General features: G+C 43.7%; 1 pseudogene; it reads right to left on the bottom strand.

Annotated features, from left to right (window-relative positions):
• Positions 1 to 396: 396 nt before the first annotated feature.
• LOC146579803 (sterile alpha motif domain-containing protein 9-like) lies at positions 397 to 8,852 on the bottom strand (annotated as a pseudogene).
• Positions 8,853 to 11,336: the final 2,484 nt, after the last annotated feature.

Genomic DNA, 11,336 nt, shown 5'->3' with positions numbered 1-11,336 from the left:
ACAGGTAACGAGTGGGGGACAGAAAAGCTTCTTACAGAAGACGTTACAGGTCTGTGAGAGCCAGAGATTTTCCCTGTTTGAGGTGACCAAATACTTATTTTCCACCCTAATTTACGAATAAACTCTTTACAAATCCTACCATGTGGATTCATGGATTTTTTTTCACATTCTGTCTCTCACAGTTGAAGTGTACCTCTGGTGCAAATTACTGACCTCTGTCATCATTTTAGGTGGGGGAACTTGCACAATCGGTGGCTGACTAAATACTTTTTTGCCCCACTGTATGTGAATGAGGCATGTTGTATACAGTGCTTTGAGTACTCTGGGAGGGTAGAAAAACGCTATATAAGAATCAGTCCATTTGCCTTAACTATTTTTCTCACTAAAGTAAACAGTTCATTGACTGTCACTGTCAGAGTTAAGGACTCCCACTTTAAAGACAACAGGACCCTGAATGGTGAAGCCTAGATAGAAAAAAGTCCTTGGTTCAGCTGATTGCGCTTCTGTTCGAGCCTTTATTTTCTGGTCTCCTACACAAACACACACTTCCTGTTCTTCAAGCTCCTGTGACTCTTCAGAAGAATGCGGCTCGATCTGGACCATGAGAAGGATATCTCTGAATTCTACAATGTCCCAAACTTCCCCATTGATCATCTCCTCCTTCTCATTTTGTTGATCATTTAGCTCATTGTCCACGTTCTCCTCCACTATTGCATCCAGCGTGGATTTGTGGATCCATTTGCTCAGTCCGGAGCCTTTTCCCAGAAAAAACAATGGCAACAGGTAACGTCCTCGCAAGTACTTGGCATAGTTGGCTTTCTCAAACGCTTTCTCCATAAATGTGACAAACCGTTGAGGGTTGAGGTCAGCAGGAAGCTGTGCAGGTTCCTCAGGTTCTCGGTCTTGTTCCTCAACAGTGTTCTTGGCCTCCCAGGTTGAGTCTGTTGACTTACTGTCCTCTGTGGCCTTTTGTCCGACTCCTTCATCGTCCTCTTCTTGCAGCAGCTGAAGCTGATTTTCAGGCCAAAACAACAACAGCACCAAAAGATAAAGCTCAGGTCTAATACTTCCTTCTCCTCTTTCCAAGAATATATCAATGATGTTTTTGAGTTCCTTCACTGGGCTAAGTTTTTGAGAATCTGGCATCTTGTTGCTTAAGAGGATGTTGGGGAGGATGTAGCTCTCTGCTAGTATGATGTCTTTTTTTGTTTTTGTCATATGCAGTCTTCAGCAATTCTTCAATTTTCTCTAAATGAGACACATTTTTTTAGGTTCTTCAAATCTAGTACCTCTTCCCTTTGACATGAAAAGTCCATGGTTCAGCGGCCGTTGAGTTTCTCGAAAGCTAACTTTGCCACTTGAATGCAGCCAAAGAGACCTCTATTGTTGAAGGTATCCGACCTGCTTTCAGCCTCAGCCATGTCCATTGTCTCTGAGAGCGCTTCATTCTCAGCTTTCTTCTCCACATCTTTTGCTTGGAAGGCCTCTCGTGCTCTTTTAAAAATATCCTCACCAGCATTTTTAATTTAATTACTCGTGCTATTAACAGCAGCCGGTAGTTTCGGAAAGAGATTGGTTGTTATCGGATTATGTCGTTGAAGAGAAATTGTTCAAGTCATGTTTCCGAAGTAACAAAGAGCCGACGGATGGCCTGGATTGCAGCCATTCACAGACCAAATATAACGTCCCAGAACACTCCAGCTCACATGTTAGTCTGCTCCAAGCATTCCCACAAAGGTCAGAGTTTTTTAGTAGTTAATACGTCATTTTTCTTAACATAATTGGTGATATAGGTTACAAGCAAGTCTGGCGCTGAACAGAAATTGTCGCGCTATGCTCCTTTATTTATTGTGCATAAATAGTGAATTGTCCTGACACAATATTGCGTTTCGCTTCTGTTATTACCATGGTACATTGACAAAAACATATACGTTCATTCACAGGATAAAACAGGTTTTTTGTATCACTAATTGCCCAGTGCGATTACAACATACAATATTATTTTCACTGCTACATTTCTGTAATGCGAACCAGAAATTATTTCCACTACTAATTAATTACTGTTGAGCTCAAAGGTCCTATTAATAAACGGTTAACAAATGTGTATTTATGAAGACGATTTGTGAGACTGGTAAACTTATGATACGTACGATGGTCTTTCGTTCTACACGGTGCATTTCAAGGTCCTGTACCCATCCGTCGGTAAACTGTACCTGGGCTTGTTGCAGTGACCTGAAGTTACTAAACTTCATGAGTGTATGTACTCATTCCAAGAACCGTATAATTATAAATATGAGCATGGTGAAAGTTGGGCAGCACGCTAACGTCTTTTGTCCACTCTGTGTGCTTGTAAGCAACACGTTCTCACTCCCAAAGCATAACATTTTACGCTAGGTGACAAATCGTCAACATATTACGTTTTCGGCTACCCAGCACGTTCCTAAATGACGACCTCGGAAAAAAGAGGAAATATGAGAACCGTCTGGACTCCATCTACACATGTTCGCTCCTTTTCTTCAAATTGCTTAGAAACACGCTATTTAACATCATTATAGTCCTGGTTACGATCAGGAATAAGGTTATGGTTAGGGCTAGGGATAAGGTTAGGTTTAGGGCTGGAATACAGGGCTGGAACGTCTATTACCGCGGGAGCGTCATTGCACTGGATTCCAGCCATAACCCGCCGCGTACCATAAGAACGCCGAAGGTCTCCTTTCGCGTTCCTCAGGAACGCCGCGGGACGTGACAAAACGTCGACATGTTACGCCTCGGGAGTGAGAACGGGCTGTTGTAAGGGTCTAACCCTTTCACTCCTTTGATTTTTTTACTCGTATCTTTTCTTTGACTCTTCATCAAGTCTGTCTTTGTACGGACCGGCATTGTTCTCCTTCGTTTTGTACATACCTTTTTGGGGGCAAAGAAAAAGCAAGAAGGTATTGGAACCGGAGAATGAACGTTTTGAGGTGCTGCAAATGCTTGCATTTGATGCAGGTACTTGGATTCTTTTGCCACGAGTTCCTGGCATGCAACGCGCGAAAGTCATGTGGTCTGTCAATCTCTATAGGGAAGGGGTGCTTTTTCTTTTTCTTTTTTCACTCGCAAAGGAAGAGTGTTTGCTAGTGCTGTCTGTAGAAAACACCGTTTTTACCATTCTTCCCGCTGTAAACACCACTGTTTTGTTCAGAAAAAAACATCACGTGTAGTTTTTATCATAACTCTGGTTTTATAGTGGGGCAAAAAAGTATTTAGTCAGCCACCGATTGTGCAAGTTCCCCCACCTAAAATGATGACAGAGGTCAGTAATTTGCACCAGAGGTACACTTCAACTGTGAGAGACAGAATGTGAAAAAAAAATCCATGAATCCACATGGTAGGATTTGTAAAGAGTTTATTCGTAAATTAGGGTGGAAAATAAGTATTTGGTCACCTCAAACCGGGAAAATCTCTGGCTCTCACAGACCTGTAACGTCTTCTGTAAGAAGCTTTTCTGTCCCCCACTCGTTACCTGTATGAATGGCACCTGTTTGAACTCATCATCTGTATAAAAGACACCTGTCCACAGCCTCAAACAGTCAGACTCCAAACTCCGCCATGGCCAAGACCAAAGAGCTTTCGAAGGACACCAGGAAAAGTATTGTAGACCTGCACCAGACTGGGAAGAGTGAATCTACAATAGGCAAGCAGCTTGGTGTGAAAAAATCAACTGTGGGAGCAATCATCAGAAAATGGAAGACATACAAGACCACTGATAATCTCCCTCGATCTGGGGCTCCACGCAAGATCTCATCCCGTGGGGTCAAAATGATCATGAGAACGGTGAGCAAAGATCCCAGAACCACACGGGGGGACCTGGTGAATGACCTGCAGAGAGCTGGGACCAAAGTAACAAAGGTCACCATCAGTAACACACTACAACGGCAGGGAATCAAATCCCGCAGTGCCAGACGTGTTCCGCTGCTGAAGCCAGTGCATGTCCAGGCCCGTCTGAAGTTTGCCAGAGAGCACACGGATGATACAGCAGAGGACTGGGAGAATGTCATGTGGTCAGATGAAACCAAAGTAGAACTTTTTGGTATAAACTCAACTCGTCGTGTTTGGAGGAAGAAGAATACTGAGTTGCATCCCAAGAACACCATACCTACTGTGAAGCATGGGGGTGGAAACATCATGCTATGGGGCTGTTTTTCTGCCAAGGGGACAGGACGACTGATCCGTGTTAAGGACAGAATGAATGGGGCCATGTATCGTGAGATTTTGAGCCAAAACCTCCTTCCATCAGTGAGAACTTTGAAGATGAAACGAGGCTGGGTCTTCCAACATGACAATGATCCAAAACACACCGCCCGGGCAACAAAGGAGTGGCTCCGTAAGAAGCATTTGAAAGTCCTGGAGTGGCCTAGCCAGTCTCCAGACCTCAACCCCATAGAAAATCTGTGGCGGGAGTTGAAAGTCCGTGTTGCTCGGCGACAGCCCCAAAACATCACTGCTCTCGAGAAGATCTGCATGGAGGAATGGGCCAAAATACCAGCTACTGTGTGTGCAAACCTGGTAAAGACCTATAGTAAACGTTTGACCTCTGTTATTGCCAACAAAGGTTATGTTACAAAGTATTGAGTTGTATTTTTGTTATTGACCAAATACTTATTTTCCACCCTGATTTACGAATAAATTCTTTATAAATCCTACCATGTGGATTCATGGATTTTTTTTTCACATTCTGTCTCTCACAGTTGAAGTGTACCTCTGGTGCAAATTACTGACCTCTGTCATCATTTTAGGTGGGGGAACTTGCACAATCGGTGGCTGACTAAATACTTTTTTGCCCCACTGTACATGGCCCATCGACACAATTCAAAAACTGGTATGTAGTTTGAAGTCCGCACTTTCGACCCAAGTTGAAATGGATACTCTGAATCGCTGCATCTTGTAGCTGTGTCGTCTTAAATTGGTCATGTGATTTTGACGTGCCAGCGCGTCCGGCGACCCCAGAAAGCAGTCTTACATATTTGTTTAATATGTGCATTGAAGGACATATTCTGGTCAAAAATGACTCCATGGTTCCTCACAGTGTTACTGGAGTAAGGTAATGCCATCCAGAGTAAGAATCTGGTTAGATACCATATTTCTAGATTTTTCATCCAGTGACTCATTTGCAGCATTTTACATACAATTCCCAAAGTGTCATTGAAACTCCACAAGAATAATAGAGTTTAACTGTGTTATGACAGAGTACAGTGCAATCTAAGGAGTTTGGAAAGCGTCTGGACTTCTTTAACCCTCCTGCCTTCTTGGGACCTTCTTGTGCCACTGCTATGTGTTAAATGGCTGCCATTTCCACTGTGTTCAGTGGAATATAACCAAACTTGCCACAGGATAGTTTTTACCTGTCAATGTTAATATTCCAGTGTGAATTCCTTAAATCAGCCTAAAATGGCTGAGCAGCAGAAATCCCCACACCCATCACCCTGGGGACCATTTTCTGCCCATTGACTTCCATTATAAACGCTATTTTTCAACCCCAAATTATCATCATATGATTTTATTTTTTCTTCTTTTCTTGGATGTCAATGAAGACTCAGGGCCTTGAAGTTTTAATTTTTAAATTGCAAAAAAATGCAAAAAAAATAATGGCAGGTCAAAATGTATGTTGGTGCCAATCTTTGGTCCATCTAAAGGCCTACTTATAATGACAATCACATATTACTTCAACTGGTTTTTTGTGGAAATATTTAGTTTCGTTTTTTGGTTTTTGGGGCTTATAACACAGGGCGCTCATGTAATAACACTGGGATTTGAAGGGTTAAAACAACGAAAATATAATTAAAACTTTACATGAATATTTCAGGGAGAAGTAGTTTTACAAGGTTGGCTAATTTAAAGTGGAATAAAATATGGATATATGGTCTTTTTATGGCGTGGCTGAGAATGGTCCCTAGGGTGATGGGTGTGAGTTTTTTAAAGGATGGCAGGAGGGTTAAGTTTCTTGACGATGTTTCATCTATCATCTGAGAAGCTTCTTCCATTCTGAGAAGAATTGGTGGAGTGTCTCAGATTTTAAGCCCTATTGGAAGTGTCCCTGACAGGGTCGTGGACCAACTATTGATAAATGCCAAATCACACGAGCCAAGATTTGAAAACGGTATTTAGAGAACTCTAAACACCCCCCATTCAAAAGACATGTCAAGAGACCAAATGTGATATGATTCTCTGCATTTATAGCAAATCTAACACAAAGGTTTTTGCAAGCCTAAATAAAAAAACAGTATAAAACAATTTATAGGAAATGTTAAGCTTGCTCAGTTAATTGGTGTCATCGACATCAAAGGAGAGTTATTGTGTGTAATCGTTATAGAAAGATTTAGCCATCCTGTACAAATGGGGAAGAAAGAAGAAGAAAAAAAATGGATGGTAAATTATTATGTCAAAGTTAGGATTTTTGTAACTTTCCATTTTACAATACATTAGATATGAACAATTCTTTTTATTATTCATGTTTACTACCTACTGCATCATTGAATAATGAATTACTTAGGAATTTAGTTAGGTGATTCAAAGACTATATGTCAAGATATGTGTTCAGTTTTAAATTAATTAATTATCATACATGTGTAAAACAATTGTTACTCTTTTTACTCTTTCTGTAACTTCATAGAAAATAACAAAAAAGATTATATATTTATTAGAGATGGACGATCCGATATTACGTATCGGTATCGGTCCGATACTGACCTAAATTACTGGATCGGATATCGGAGAAAATTAAAAAATGTAATCCGATCCATTAAATATCACGAAAGCACCTCACAAAACTTGCAACACGCCGTAACTCACCTCAGAACGTTAGCACGTCGGAGCAGTATGCATCACGTGATAGAGCGGCTGTGGCATGCGGGACCTGTCGGTGGTCTGGATAGCATGTGGAGCTTCGCTAGCAACCCGGCATTTCATCTCCGACAAAGTTATCCCGAGAGAAGTAAAGCAAGTGTGTAAGTCCATCTCTGAATGTTTGTAAAGCATTCCTGCGTTAAGCTTAACAAGCGATATATGGAGCGACTGCCTCTTCTTGCTGCTACTTCAATCATGAAACTGCTTAATGATCAGCTGATCGGCTTTTCTGTCGCGAGTCCGTGTCTCTAGTTTGCTTTTGGTCCACTTTGCACCAGAAAGAGGAAACCAGCGGCTGAACAACAGCAGCACGTTTAAGCTTGATAATCTGTTGTTAGAATTTATTTAATATTACTTTCTACACCAGGATCTTTTTCTACGTAGCTGACGCTGGTAACTGAGCAGGGGCGGATCTGGCAAAGTTTAGCCAGGGGGGCCAATAGGGCATTAACAGGGAAAAGGGGGCACAAAGACATACTTTTCTTTCTTATTCTCATTTAAAATGTCGAGCTTTTAATAAATAATTATCTGACACCCAAAGTTTTAATTTGATGCAAAATGAATAGAAGTCCATTACTGTATATAGTAACTATTAAGTCTAATATATATATATATATATATACCCTAGTAAGCTATAGTACTTTTTCCTTTGGGAAGGTACCATCTGTGCAGTCTGCAATTTTGTTGAAGAAAGATGTTGAATCTATTTAATATTTCTTGAAAAATAATTTATTTCTGTGCATTTTTTTTCACACTGCATCAAATTAAGGTTGATTACGTCGATTAAGCATCATGAGGTGGAGCGTGAGGGGTGGTTCCCTATTTTTTATTTATTTATTTTTGTTGTTGCTGGGAGTTGGAACCCTATTAGTTAGTTTGCTTAATATTTATGCTAAGTACTCTTTAAAATACCAGAATAGGGAGGATGGTGTAGGTTTAAGTTTATAAGATTGATCAGTATTGCTGAACTATGAAATTTTTTTTTTGCATACAGGTATAACAGAATAGCTTTAGTGTAGTTGTTGTTTTAAACTTGAGTATGAACTTATACAAAATGCAGCAAGATATTTAAAAAACAGTTTTGTTGATTAAAAAACACTATATCGGATTCATATCGGTATCGGCAGATATCCAAATTTATGATATCGGTATCGGTATCGGACATAAAAAAGTGGTATCGTGCCATCTCTAATATTTATACATTCAGTTTGGATATATCATCAACTGAATATGGCAATATTCAGTAGATGAGTGCTAGTCATTCTTCTTTGGTTTGCAGGAATTTTCACAATGCATTTGATGACCACCACCAGAACTGCACTGCTTTCAGCAGGGTCCAATATAACAGGTAAACAAGCATGCACTGCAGTAGCTTAGTCAGTGTTTTGTTTAGTTTTTTTCATCCATCCAGCCAGCCAGCCAGCCAGCCAGCCAGCCATCCATTTTCTTCTGCTTGTCCGGGGGCCGGGTTGTGGGGACAGCAGCCCAAGCAGAGAAGCCCAGATCTCCCTCTCCCCAACCACCTCCTCCAGCTTGTCCGGGGGAACACCCAGGCGTTCCCAGGCAAGCCGAGAGATTAAATCTCTCCAGCGTGTCCTGGGTCTGCCCCGGGGCCTCCTCCCTGTGGGACATGCCCGGAACACCTCATCCAGGAGGCGCCTAGGAGGCATCCTTGTCAAGTGCCCGAACCACCTCAACTGGCTCCTTTCAATGTGAAGGAGCAGCAGCTCTACTCTGGGCCCCTCCTGAAAGGTCAAACTTCTTACCCTATCTCTAAGGGAGATGCAAGCCACCCTTTGGAGGAAACCCATTTCCACTGCTTGCATCCGCGATCTTGTTCTTTTGGTCACTACTCACAGCTTGTGACCATAGGTGAGGGTAGGGATGTAGATCGACTGGTAAATTGAGAGTTTCATCTTTACACTCAGCCCTGTCTTCACCACAACAGACTGGTACAGTGTCCGCATTACGGCGGCCATAGCACCAATCTGTCTGTCGATCTCCCACCCCCTTCTCCTGTCACTTGTGAACAAGACCCAGAGACTCCTCCACTTGGGACAGGAACTCGTCCCTGACCCGGAGTGGGCACTGGCGGGGCACTGGCGGAGCACCCACCAGGAACGAGTCTGGCCTGTTCCACACTCATGTGTGGGAGGAGTTTGGAGAGGCCATGGAAAAAGACTTTCATACTGCCTCAAAGAGATTCTGGCAAATAGTCAGGCAACTCAGGAGGGGAAAGTGGTGCTCTACCTGCACTGTGTATTTTGCAGGTGGAGTGCTGCTTACTTTGACTGAGAAAATTTTCGGGCGCTGGAAGGAATACTTCAAGGACCTCCTTAATCCCACTGACACATCTTCCGTGGAGGAAGCAGAGTCTGGGGATGAAGGGGATGACCCACCAATCTTTGGGGGCGAGGTCACTGAAGTAGTTAAGCAACTTCTTGGTTGCAGAGCCCCTGGGGTGGATGAGTTCCGCCCCAAGTTCCTTAATGCTCTGGATGTTGTAGGGCTGTCTTGGTTGACACTCCTCTACAGTGTTGCGTGGAAATCAGGGGCAGTACCCCTTGATTGGCAGACCGGGTTGGTGGTTCCCATCTTTAAAGGGAAGCCCAGCTATTAAGACATTCTTGCGCTAAAATATGTACTGTGCTTTCAATAACACATATGTGGTATTAAAATACTCGAAATGTTTTCCTTTTAAGCACATTTGACATAAAACCGATTTACCAGTAGGCCACGATTGTTATTTACTTCTCAATGCACTCTGGGTAACCTTTCCAGTTTGAACCAGAGCAACCCGAGAGAGAGAATGAAAATAGTCAACTGCACTTAGTTTAGATGAAGATGAAAACAATCCGTCACACGAGGACGAGAGAGTGAAGGAAAATTACTGGTGTCTATGCGGCTACTGCTTGCCAATGGCAATGGCGACTGAGAAGGTTTGCTGTAAAGCACCAAAACTTTTTGAAGCCGTATGTCTTAATCCAGATGTTCTTTGGGCAGCCCTTGTTAGCCTCCATGACCAGTATCCAGTCTTTAAGTGATAACGTGATGAATCCTGTTTCTGGGCCCTAAGTATTCTCATTTAATAAGAGTGTTGTGTTTTCAACATATTTTAATGCTTTGTATCTTGTTCGATTTAATCTCAACAAGCCCCTAAAAACAGTCAGTGATCACTGTCGGCTTCTCACAGTTTTTATTACTGCTAATCATTTTAAAGCTCAGTTTTTAAACCCTTACGATGTAACTACAGCCCAGCCCATGCAGCAGTATGTTAATGACTAACCTTGTATTGTGGATGGATTATCTCGGTGGTTCTCCTGACTGACGTTTCGTCCGTTTACAGCATCCTGCCATGCGATTGCATTTGCCCATAACGTGGGGACCCTCACATTAACTTTTATCGAGTGGAAAAATTCCTCCGTTCGTTAGTGTTCATCCTCAAGCTTTGCTGTTTATGTTATGCTAACATAGGGTAGCGGGTCAGGGCTGTTCGGGGTTCTGTTTGTACAGTCATGTTTGTTTATGTTGCCATAGTGACGGGTGACGCCCTCTCGCTGCGATGGTGTGTCCTTCCGGGGTCAGAGGGCGCCCTGTGTGTTGTTGTTGTTGTTGTTGCCGCGCTGAGCAGTTAGCTAGCGGCAGTGTGTTCTTCTGCAAATGTTAATAAATGGCTGTGCTCCCTGGCTAGCTCACGGGAAGCAAGACCAAACGATACCTCCGTCTCCTCCTTGTCTGAGCTCGCCACATTGGTGTCAGAAGTGGGATAGCTCACCCTCGCCGTAATGGAGAGAGACATTCAGAGGCTGGAGCAAGCTGTCGAGGAGAACATTCCCCGCTTGGGGAACTGGCGATTGAAGAGAGAGGATGTGAGCGGCCATGTAAGTCCCACGACGGGTCCCGATGGCGCGAGCGCACCGCGGTGGCGGCCCGTCACGACAGATGCTAGGGCAATGCTTCATGGGCTACCTCTGTCGACCCACGCGCCGAGCCCCCAACCGCGAGCAGTTATGCCTACCACGCCAGTTAAGGTACCGAAATACAACGGGCTAACCCCGCCAGAGCCCTACCTCTCACAAGTGCGGCTGGCCGCCAGACATAGTGGCTGGAGCGAAGAGGAGACTGCTACACACCTAGCGCTAGCATTAGAGGGAGATGCACTGCAGATACTCCTTGACCTAGCCCCGGCAGAGCAGCATGAGCTCCAGGCCCTCACCGTGGCACTCGAGAGGCGATTCGGGCAGCGGCACTCCACTGATCAGAGCAGAGAGCAGCTAACCAACTGGAGCCGTCGACCGGGGGAGAGCCTGGGCACCTTTGCAGCAGATGTGTTGCTGTATGCTCGTCGTGGCTACCCGGAGTTTCCAGCAGCAGCCCGTGAGGAGCTTAGCCTGCATGCTTTTCTGCGAGGACTTTTCCCAGAGCGACTACGCCAACACGTCCGCCTGGCC

Source organism: Mchenga conophoros, linkage group LG3, assembly GCF_057382185.1.
Source record: "Mchenga conophoros isolate Kocher_MC1m ecotype Shallow Benthic linkage group LG3, M_conophoros_male_GT1.1, whole genome shotgun sequence".
NCBI classification, from domain to species: Eukaryota; Metazoa; Chordata; class Actinopteri; order Cichliformes; family Cichlidae; genus Mchenga; species Mchenga conophoros.
Note: the sequence above shows the minus strand (reverse complement) of the source record. Positions and strands in the feature narration are given on the sequence as shown.